Source organism: Mesoplodon densirostris, chromosome 13 (genome assembly GCF_025265405.1).
Source record: "Mesoplodon densirostris isolate mMesDen1 chromosome 13, mMesDen1 primary haplotype, whole genome shotgun sequence".
In the NCBI taxonomy this organism is placed as follows: domain Eukaryota; kingdom Metazoa; phylum Chordata; class Mammalia; order Artiodactyla; family Ziphiidae; genus Mesoplodon; species Mesoplodon densirostris.
The window spans coordinates 77,043,404-77,055,325 of record NC_082673.1 but is presented as its reverse complement, the minus strand read 5'-3'; the positions used below and the strand labels follow the sequence as shown (position 1 = coordinate 77,055,325).

The 11,922-nt window shown below is 45.8% G+C and overlaps 1 protein-coding gene across 4 annotated transcripts in view; it reads right to left on the bottom strand.

Moving 5' to 3' along the window:
• Positions 1 to 2,433: 2,433 nt before the first annotated feature.
• ZHX2 (zinc fingers and homeoboxes 2) overlaps positions 2,434 to 11,922 on the bottom strand; it is a 177,558-nt gene continuing 168,069 nt past the window's right edge. For all 4 annotated transcript variants that reach the window (XM_060115623.1, XM_060115626.1, XM_060115624.1 and 1 more), the window contains one exon: positions 2,434 to 3,656. The gene's annotated coding sequence lies outside the window, so the exon portion shown is untranslated. The remainder of the gene's footprint in view (positions 3,657 to 11,922) is intronic.

Below are 11,922 nucleotides of genomic sequence, written 5' to 3'. Positions count from 1 at the left end.
TCAGTAGGAGGGAACTGACGTCTGTCCTGGTTCTCTCCAGATTGTGTTGTGGCAGGCCAGTGAGAGCTGTCATTTCCGCATGCTGTTGGCTAGAAGTGGCTGTGCACCGGGTGGTCTGGACAAGAGCACCCGCACCTGGGGTACCACGTGATCTCCATCCCGTTGCCGCCTCTGCCTTCCTGCTCCCCAAGGCCTCGGAGTCTACACTCTGAAAACGGGCTCCGTGGTGTATCAGATCCCACCCCCAGCCCTCAGTGTGCTGGAAGAGGCTGGGGAGGAGCCCTTCAAAGCCTTCAGAGCAGAGTTTCTTGAACTTGAAAGAACAGTTGAGTCACCCGGGGATGGTGTGAAATTGCAGATTATGATTCAACAGGTCTGGGGCAGGGGCTGGAGATTCTGCATTTCTAACAAGCACCCTGGTGATGCTGCCGCTGCTGAGCCAGGGGACACACTTGAGTACCAAGGACTTAGAGACGGACATCCAGTACAGTAGCCACCAGCTATATGGGGCTGTTTACACTTACTGTCTTTCCTTTGTTTTTTATCTCATAATCTCATCCAACCATCAGAATGCTGAGTTTCTAGCAACAGAAACCCAATTCAAAAGGTTTTTAGCCTCAGTCAAAAGGAGAAATATGTTGGTTTTTATGAAACTGGAAAGATAGGGAGCTGGCCTCAGGAATGGCAGGGTCCAGGGACTCAGTCATGTCACCACGGTCACCACCACCGTCAGCACGGCCACCATCATCCCTTTCTTCTTCCTTCCGTTGCTCCTCTGCCTCTTGTCTTGAGTTTTCGGCCTCATTCTTGCTACCTGCAGACTGGCTTCCTCTCTCGGGCGGGGGATTTGGATGCTGGCGGCTCCAGGCTAACATCACACTCGTCATCTCAATGGAAAAAGGGAGCTCTCTCCCAGCATCTGAGTGCGCCTGCATCCCACCGCACCCAGCTCGGTGAACAGGGGGCTGGAGCGCCAGGCTTGTCCTGTGGGAGGGGAGCGGGTCCCCGTGACGGGCAGCCCCTCAGAATCAGATGGACAGAAGGGGAGACAAGTGAACCCTGAAGGAAGAGATGTAGTGCAAAGAGGTACGGGGCAGACAAAACCAGCAGGTGTTCACGCCACTCCGCGGCTCTCTTCCCCCTCACCTGTCCAGCTATTCCCCTTAAGAACCCCTCTCCTAGTTTCTGACACCCTTTGATCATTCCCAGGGCGGAAGATGTAGCTTGTTATGTTTTGCTGGGTGCTTAAAAGAGCACAGCTGTTTTCCCTGTGTATTTTCCTTGCAACCAATTAGCAAAGCTTTCTCTTTGGTGCAGAAATTAAAAATAAAAAGACAAAAGTTTTGGCAAGGTTTTCCCTTTGGTTTCTTCAGGCATTTAATAGCATCTCCTGCTGCCTTGCTGGAAGAATTTACTTAAATTGCTTGAGAGTGGCAAGCGGAACGGCAAGGGAGGTAAATAGCAGGAGGGGAAGGCAGCTGCCTGCCAGGGAGAAGCTGGAGGGGGCTGGGATGGGCTGACGTTCGTTAATGGTCTGGAAGGACAGGACAGCAGGAGGAGATGAGGTCTGCGGAGGGTCCACCGCTTGGAGCGTAGACAGGAAAGGCAGCGTAGGCAGGACGCGGGAGATGAGCCAGTTACAGCCACTTGGCACTTTTGTTTTTGTAATAAGAAAAGCGCAGGTTGGATTTTCTTTTTTTTTTTTTTTTTTTGCAGCGGGGGAGGTGGATGGGGAAAGTTTGGAGGCCGAGGGGTGGATAAACGGCCCAAAAGTCTGTAAGTCCCTGTGAAAGTGAGAAACATCTAGACCAGAGATTCCCAATGTTGGGATCCCGAGCTGGAAGTACCAGCCTCACCTGGGAGTAGTGGACGTTCTCTGGTCCACCCTGACCTACTCAGAAACTCTAACCAGCCTTCCAGGTGATGCCACTGCCTGCTCAAGTTTGAAAGGCACTGGTCTAAGCGAGGGTCACCTTGAACGAGGGGCTTTTTAAACCTCACCCGGTCAGAGACACAAAAGCCGGCCTTCTCGGAGAAATGGCAGTGTCCCAGTCACCAGCAAGCCGGGACAGAAGTGGCTTGCCTGAGGCCCCCCGAGGGCAAGCGGTGGCCTGCAGGCAGGTCTCATTCCCACGCCTGTGCTCTTCTCTGTAGTATTTTATGAGCCTATGTGTGAAGACCCCGGAGAAGGGTGGGCCTATCACTCACTTCTTCTCTATGTCACAGAGATGTGATGAAGATTCCCACGTCGACACTTACCCCCTGTTTTTATAGTCCCACCGGCGCTGTCAGGCCTCACCAGGACGGAAGATGAGAAGTGTGGTCATAACGGATTTGAAACAGATGGGTGAGTTGGAACCCTCAGGCTGTGTCCTGGGAGCCAGACAGCAATGAAGAACCAGGAGCAGAGGAAAAGGTTATAAAAATGTGTAGTCTTTGCTTTATTGAGTTACAACAAATGAGCAACAAGTTAGAAAAATTGTTTTTTTTTTCAAACTCCCTAACCTTTTATTTGTGCAGTGTACTCAAATGAGGGGCAGTGTGGGCAGGGGAAGGGACTGCAAACACAACTCATACTGCAACGTTTACACCAGATATGTCTCCTGGTTTTTCTTCTTTAGAAGTTAGGACTAACTGAGGGGAAAAAAAAGTGCACTCAGGAAACTAAAATTGGCCCAAAACAAACACACAAACAAACAAAAAAAGCAATTCGTGGTGAAGCTTCAAGCTGAAATCTTGTCCAATACCACACTGAGAAAAGGCAGCTAGGAACGGAAATGAAAACCAAAGCTGTTCATCTTTGTACCATCTAGACACGAAGATCTCTTTTTCTTTTAATTTCACAAAAGTAATGATGATGCTAGTGCATCCGGGAGCCTTTTCTGCTGGTCACTAAAAAGGGGCTCAGAGGGTAGCTGTCTGCCACCCAGTTCTCCGGGTGCTGGCTCGGCCCAAGGTCTGAGGCCAGGCCATCAAAAAAAAACCAGACCGGCCTGGTGGCAGTTCAGAAAGCCTTGTGTGTGGCTAAACAGGGACCCCCAGAGGAGGCTGGGGAAGAAATAGAAATGGATTTGATTTGGAAGATCTGTCATCTGTAAAACCCTCTCCAAGTTAAGACAGATGCCTGAATCCCGGCCCTTTCCCCTGAAGAAATCTCCCAAACTTCAAACTACCTTTAAAAATGAACTCTCCCTACCTAAAATCCAGTAGATATAATGGCACTAATGCTAACATCCCCCCTCCCCCAAATTAATAAAATAAAAAAAAACAAAAAGAAAGGAAAAAAGAGAAAAGCACGTGTGATCAGCCCTCCCTCCTGGAAAAAAAACCTTACAATGGTAGTGCTGGAAAAGGAAGTTGCCCTTGGTTAAAAAGGTAACAAAATTTTCCCACATTGTACAAATCGGTTCCAGTATAGCAAGAGGCGGGGGGCCTGGGCACAGGAGCAAACTATTTACAAGGACCCATGGAAAACGCAGTGGTAGGACTTTGGCACTATGAACAGTCCCCACCGGGCCTCGGGGAGGTGCGTACGAGTGAAGGCGTTCCACTTGGAGTCTCTGGCCAGGGCGGCCCACAGCCAGGGACGGAAGTTCTCTTCTCTCTTTGAAGACAGAGTGTCCCCTTCATCAGCACAGCAGTTCTGATGGACTTCCCTAGAAGGACAACACAAAGCCAGAGATGTCAGGGAGATGACCATGATTCCCTGGGTGCAAGGCATCGGGGGTGGCCTCTCCTTGGCTCTCCTGGGGAGACACTTCCAAAGCCATCCTGGGGCCTGGAGGAGAGACAAACGCCCTGTTTTAAAGAAACAAGTGTGTTTCCTGAGCACAGTCTAACATTATGGGAAGTGCCTTCAGAATAAGGCCTTTGAAAACCGGATGACTTTCTGGGCAAGTGAAGGAGGTGATGCATTTCATCATTACAAGACCCTTTTCTTATTCCTGGAGACGCAGCCAGTCACAATGGTTCCTAAAAGGCCCCAGAATCAGACAAACCTGGATTTGGGTCGAGAGTTCTCTCTATACTGGCCATGGGGCCATACACACGTCAAAATCTCTCTAGGGCTTAGTTTTTGCTTCTGTAAAACAGGGATAATAGCATCCACAAAGCAGTTGTGAAAAGAAGTTGATATATGCACCAGCATATAAAATAGTGCCAGGCGTGTGGTAAGTATTACATGTGCTTTTGTTGTATTTGTTAGATGGAACCCTTTCCAAATAGGATATAAAATAATCATAAAAAGATGAGAAATTTTAAGTGTATTTTTAATTTAATGTTTCTGTCAACCCTCAGGTGTAGATAAAATTGTTATTCCCATTTTACAGGTGAGGAAACTGAGCACAGAGAAGCTAAAAAACTTGCCCTAGATCACACAGCTAGAAAGTGGCAGAGCCAAAATCCCAACCCAGGCAATTTCCAGAGCCTGTGCTCTTAACCAGTGTTTACTGAGTCAGTATGGAGAAGCGTTTAATTCTTATGTACTTTGAAGTAATGAAAATAGTCCAAGGACCTTCTTATGGGTTAAATTGTGTCCTCCCAACCCCCAAAGATATGTTGAAGTCCTAACCCTTAGTACCTCAGAATGTAACCCCTATTTGGAAATTCCTCTACAGAGGTGATCAATGTTAAAATGAGGTCATTAGGGTGGGACCTAATCCCATAGGGCTGGTGTCCTTATAAAAAGGGGAAATTTGGACACGGAGACAGACACAGGGAGAACGTCAAGGGAAGACAAAGGCAGAAATTGGGGTGTTGTATCTATAAGGCAAGGATTGCCAGCAACCCGCCAGAAGCTAGAAGAGAAGCAAGGAACACATGTTCCCACACAGCACTCAGAAGGAAGCAACCCTGCCAACACCAGACTTCCAGTCTCCAGACCGTGGGAGAATAAATTCCTGTCGGTTAAGCCAGCCAGTTTGTGGTACTTGATGGCAGCCTTAGGAAACTAAGGCCGACCTCCATTTCCTCTGTGGGCTCCTGGGATCCAAGGATCCTGAGCATGAGTCCAAGGGGAGGGCTCAGGGCTGTAAAGGACATAGTATTCCATGACAGACTGGAAGGTGATCAAATCTGTAGATGCCTGAAGCCAGTGGCTTTTTCTTTGCCTCCCTCCTGGGTTACTGCTTGGTAGCCGAGAAGGCCCTGAGAAGTTTTTGTGTTTTTCTTGTGCGGGGGACCAAGAGCAAGAATACCAGACTTCTCAGCCGAAGGCATCAGCAGATTATCTATATTGTTTGTCATTCTTAACGTCTGGATGTCCAGTGTACCCACATTCCCTACATGCTCCCGATAATAAGACTCAATATTGGAGTTAAGGAAACAGCTTGTAAAAGAAACGTCTGTGGATGAAACCAGATTCCAGGGTGTCCTTGGGATCTGGTACCACCCAAAAGTGATCCAGCAGATGTCACCGAATCGTAAGAGCTACAGGGGTCCTTATAGGTGATTCTGCCAACTTCACTCATTTCATGAGAAAAAAAAAAGGAAGCTCAGGGAGGAAAAGCGATTTCCCCAGGTCACATGACTGCTCAGCGGCAGAGTCAAAAGCAATAGTGATCACAGTTGTGACAACAGTGAGAGTAGCTTAAATATCTCTCATGATTATGATGTGCCAGGCCCAATGCTAAGTGCTGATTTGGATCTCATTTAATCCTCATGGTAGCCTGGTAACCCGGGAGGTAGGCCCACCTGCAGTGAAGAGACGGGGGTTTAGCGAGATTAAATGGTGTCAGGCGAGTAGTAAGTGGTGGAAACTGGATTCTACTGCGGCCAATGCAACTTTCGCTGCTCTCCGCCACACCTGACCCGCCTTGCCCTACGTTCACAGCTGCTCGCTGCACGGAGCCACGTGACGACAGGAGAGCGCAGGTCTGCTTCAAAGACAGGCTGGCGGTCCCAGGCAGCTGAAGAGGACCACGCGCCTTACCGCTGATCCCATGCAGAGCCACACGCACCCAGGATGGGCACGCGGACCACAGTCGGCCTCCTGCCGTGCTCCCCGAAAGAACAGGATTTCCCGCAGCGAACTGGGTCTTTCACCGTCTTCGGAAAGGAGGCTGACTGTGGGTGGATGTCCACGCGAACAGTTCTCAAGCCTCCAGGAAAACAAGGCCCAAGGTGGGTAAAGAGCCACTGCTCCTTCTCCCAACCAGGCTGGGGAACGTCAGCTCAGCACAGGACTGTGGTCTCCGCCGTGGAGCAGGGAGGAAAGCGCCGTGGAGTCAGAGGAAGCTGGATCCAGGCTCAGCCACTTCCGAGCTGTGTGCCGAGGTCAGTTACCTAAGCTCCCTGAGCCTCACGTCCACAATTCATAATCAACCGGCTGCTGGGAGGGCGACAGATGAGGTGTGCAAAGCATACATGTGCTCCAGAAATATTGCTTCCTTTTTTCCTTGAGGAAAGCCAGGTACAAAATTACAGCCTTAGGGGTAAGTCAGCTCACCTGTGTGTGTGAGAATTTACACATTTTCTCTCTCTCCTCTCTCTCATATATAGAAAACTGAACCCTGTCTCTCTAAGTGACTGGCAAAAATTTGCTTTTTATTTTTATTTATTGATTTCTTTTGTTTTCTGAGTTTGAAGATGACTAGTTAATGAGATCAGTCGGGCTGCTTGAATTACCTTGCCTATTAATATTACACTGTTATAACGCATATCAAGTATAAATTATTAGAAGCAAAAGAAGTTGATTTTATCACGGTGATTTTTCTGTAACAAATAATTTTTAAACAATCCGAATATTGATGAATTATAAAATATCTTAGCAACTATGCTGTCGGTTTATTTGAAAGTAATAAAAATATGGAAAAAAATTGCTTTTTAGATAAACCTCAATATTAAGGTGGTTCTCCATCTGGCAGTTTTTAAAAAATTGAAGTATAGTTGATTTACAATATTGTGTTTCAGGTGTACAGCAAAGTGATTCAGTTTTATATATATATAAATATTTTTTCAGATTATTTTCCATCATAGGTTATTACAAGATATTCAATATAGTTCCCTGTGCTATACAGTGAATCCTTCCTGCTTTTCTATTTCCTAGTTAGTAGTGTGTATCTGTTAATCCCGTACTCCTAATTTATCCCTCTGCTCTCTCTTTCCCCTTTGCTAACCATAAGTTAGTTTTCTCTGTCTGTGATCTGTTTCTGTTTTGTATATAGATTCATTTGTATTATTTTTGAGATTCCACATATAAGTGATATCATGTAATATTTGTCTTTCTCTGATTCATTAAGTATAATATTCTCTAGGTCCATCCGTGTTGCTGCAAATGGCAATGTTTCATTCTTTATGGCTGAGTAGTATTCCATTACATATATATATATATATATATATATATATATATATATATATATGTATATTTACACACACATATATATATATGTTACATTTTCTTAAGCCGATAGTCTGTTGATGGGCACTTGGGTTGTTACCATGTCTTGGCTATTGTAAATAGCGCTGCTATGAACATTGGGGTGCATGTATCTTTTATTTTTTTTTTATTTTTTATTTTTTTTGCTGTATGCGGGCCTCTCACTGTTGTGGCCTCTCCCGTTGCGGAGCACAGGCTCCGGACGCGCAGGCCCAGCGGCCATGGCTCACGGGCCCAGCCGCTCCGCGGCATATGGGATCCTCCCAGACCGGGGCACGAACCCGTATCCCCTGCATCGGCAGGCGGACTCTCAACCACTTGCGCCACCAGGGAGGCCCGCATGTATCTTTTAGAATTAGAGTTTTCATCTTCTTCAGAGTGGGATTGCTGGAGTGTATGGTAGCTCTATTTTTTGATTTTTAAGGAATGTCTGTACTGTTTTCCATAGTATTTACATACCAATTTATATTGCCACCTACAGTGTAGGAGGGTTCTTTTTTCTCCACACCCCCTCCAGCATTTACTGTTTGTAGACTTTTTGACGATGGCCACTCTGACAGGTGTGAGGTGATACCTCATTGTGCTTCTGATTTGCATTTTTCTAATAATTAGCGATGTTGAGCATCTTTTCATGTGCCTGTTGGCCATCTGCATGTCTTCTCTGGAGAAATGTCTATTTAGGGCTTCTGCCCATTTTTTGATTGGGTTGTTTGTTTTCTTGATACTGAGTTGTATGAGCTGCTTGTATGTTTTGGATATTAACTCCTTGTTGGTTGCATCATTTGCAAATATTTTTTCCCACTCAGGTTGTCTTTTTGTTTTGTTGATGGTTTCCTTTGCTGTGCAAGAGCTTTTAAGTTTGATTAAGTCCCATTTATTTTTGCTTTTATTTCTATTGCCTTGGTAGACTGATCTAAGAAAATATTGCTACGATTTTTGTCCAAGAATGTTTTGCCTATATTCTATTTTAGGAGTTTTATGGTGTCATGTCTTACATTTAGACCTTTAAACCATTTTGAGTTTATTTTTGTGTATGGTGAGAAGGTGTGTTCTAACTTCATTGATTTACATGAGGCTGTCCCAGCTTTCCCAGCACCACTTGCTGAAGAGACTCGTTTTTCTCCATTGCATATTCTTGCCTCCTTTGTCGAAGATTAATTGATCATAGGTGTGTGGGTTTATTTCTGTGCTCTTCTGTGCCATTGATCTATATGTCTGTTTTTGTGCCAATACCGTCGTGTTTTGATTACTGTAGCTTTGTAGCTGGTCTTATCTGGGAGGGTTATGCCTCCAGCTTTGTTTTTTTCCCCTCAGGATTGCTTTGGCAATTCTGGGTCTTTTGTGGTTCCATATAAATTTTAGGATTATTTGTTCTAGTTCTGTGAAAAATGTCATGAGTATTTTGATAGGGACTACGTTAAATCTGTAGATTGCTTTGGGTAGTACGGCCATTTTAACAATATTCTTCCAATCTAAGAGCATGGGATATCTTTCCACTTCTTTGAATCATCTTCAGTTTCTTTTATGACAATGTTTTTTTCCGTCTTATGGGGATGAACATGTATAATCCTCCAGCCATATGCATTAATAATGAAAAATAAATGCTGAACAAGGCCATTAAAAAAACAAAACAAAAAACCTCACAAAAAAAATATTGCAAGGCCAAAGGGTGACCTGGAGAAGGGGAGACAAAGCCACTTTTTTTTTGGCTTTTGCAGTGATTCCAGATGTCTGTGGATAGCTCTGGGCCCCAGTAGCACCCTTGGAACTGCCGGACTTCAATTCTCCTCTGACCTCTCCCACACTATGTAGCGGTGGGTGGGACTTGGGCTGTGGGAGCTGGCGGCACTCTCAAAGTGAGGCTGGGAAGATGCAGGACACCAAGGGCACACAGCCTGGCCCCACTGCCTTCCCCTTGGGCAGCAGGTCCCAGCTGCAGGTCGCTTCTACAGAAGACCCTGCTCCCAGACACCCTCAGTTCACCTTTTTAAACGTATGTCCACAGAGTTCACTGCTGACCCCCGCCCCGCACTGAGTCTGGCTCACTGAGGATACTCAAATGTTCGTTAATGAATGAAAAACAAGAAGAGAGCACAGTGCTTTTAGAGGTGGCTGGTTACATAAGATTGATGACAAAGTTCACATTTCAGGTGTTTTTTTGTTTTTTTTTAAAAAGTATTACAGTAATTTTGACTATGTGGCCTCTTGCTAAGCCCCTGGGCTTCTACCTGGAATCCTACCACTTGGTCAGGGACATTCCGCATGGTAGAGAACCAACCGCCTGATGGGTCACTTGATCCCAGAGCACTAGTTCTTAGCTTTGGGGTAAACTGCAAAGTCACTGGGCCCCTTTTCTTATGGCCACTGTTCGAACGTTTCCACCAAGTGGATGTCCTCCCTCTCCCTGAACACTATCCAGGACAGAGAACCCACTGGCTCCCACAGCTGTCCCTTTCTATCTTGGCGTCACATTGGAATGTTCAAAAGTACTACCTAATTCTTCAGCAAAATCTGTTTTCCTATTACTTTACCTTTGGGGAAGCATGAAACAATTAGAATTCTTTTCCCATGTGCTAGCTTTCTGTTCCTATTTCTCTTTACTTTTCCCTGTAGGGATTTCCCTTAGGCCCTGTGGACTTGAGAGAGAATAACACTGCAGTCCATGAGATAGAAAAGCAAGCACTGTGATTGTAATTTATTCAATCTTATCTCAATCATATTTCTGAGTCCAACTTTCTTTTATTGGGAAGGGGCATGGTCTAATTTGAATTAGAACTGAGAAAAGGAAAACATGGTGACACGGAGAAAGAATAAGTAATTTCTCAGCAGATGAGGAAAATTTCACACTATCCTACATTATGTCAACTCTGAACATGCGGCACTTCTTTGAAGTGTGAACTCAGACAAGTCATAGCCACGATAGTCACCTTTTAGGTTCCCTGATGCACCAAGTTCCCTCCTGCCTCAGGGTCTTTGTGTATGTGGTTTCTTCTGCCTGGACTGTTTCTCCTCTTTGCCCAGCCAACTCCTACTTAACCTTTTGCGTTTCAATTCATCCACTGCTTGTTTAGAGAAACCTTGCCCAACCCCCTAAGTCAGGTCAAATTGCCCTAATCTATGTTCTCACAGTTCCATGCGCCTTTCCTTCAAAAAATCTTGTCACCTGGCAACATTTCCTTTTTTTTTTTTTTTTAAAGAAGATGTTGGGGGTAGGAGTTTATTGATTAATTAATTTATTTTTGCTGTGTTGGGTCTTCGTTTCTGTGCGAGGGCTTTCTCTAGTTGTGGCAAGCAGGGGCCACTCTTCATCGCGGTGCTCGGGCCTGTCACTATCGTGGCCTCTCTTGTTGCGGAGCACGGGCTCCAGACACGCAGGCTCAGTAGTTGTGGCTCACGGGCCCAGTTGCTCCACGGCATGTGGGATCTTCCCAGACCGGGGCTCGAACCCGTGTCCCCTGCATCGGCAGGCGGACTCTCAACCACTGCGCCACCAGGGAAGCCCAACATTTCCTTTTTGTTTGATGGAAGATTATTTGGTCAAAGACTATGGGCTCCACGGAGGCAGGGACATTCTGGGCACTGCTGCTTCCAGAGCCTGGCACACTGCAGGCTTTCCACAAATACCGATGGATGAACAGGCCAAGGCACTTACTATGAGCATCTCTGGACTAGTTGCTCCTCCTCCTTGGGGCCAGCATCCTTCCTCTGAAAAACGAGGGGCTTCGATTTCACGATGTTCCTAAGTCACTACAAGCTGCCTAAAGCACAGTGGAAATTCCTACTGTGAGAAGCTCCAGAATTAGGTAAAAGGAAGTGATAGCAGTTAACTCTCCATGAGGTACCAGGGCAGGGAGGCTAAGGTACAGTCCCTGAGAAGTATCACCCAGTAAATAGCTAGTGATCGATTCTCCAACAGACCTTTCCCTCAAGCTGCCCACACACAGGGAAAGCAGATTGTCCCCAGTTCCTCTCCCCTGATGGCTGTCATCTGATGGGACTAGTGAGTGATAGAAAAAAAAAAAAATGAGGAGAAGCAAAGGACTGAGGTACCAGATCCTGGATAACTGGAAGCCAACTACCTTTGTTAATTCTCAGGTTGGTTCGATAAACTGCTGTTAAACATCTGTTCTGAATCAGGCACTGGGGGATTCAGAGATTAATGGCCTGTGGTGCCTGCCTTTAAGGGTCTGATAGGGGAGAAATGGGGAAATAGTTAATTACAACATTTTCATTTATCCATCCATCCATTCACATATCTGTATTTGGACGGCTAATCTGAACAGATGATGGGGGTATACTTATCCTAGATCCTAAATTGTAGCCAGGATCCAATGTTGGCAGCCTTGAATATTTTAAGCAAGCTGAACTATGGAAAATACTTTTTTTCTGACATTTCACAGATTTACCTCTTCCCCAAAGCCATCCCTAATTCTCAGGAGATGGAAATTGTCAGAAATCAGGAGGCAGCCAAGTAGTGAATAGTTGTGTATTAGTTCCCACTCCACATAGAATTAAGAAATGACCATGTCCTGTTGGTCCATCCTGGG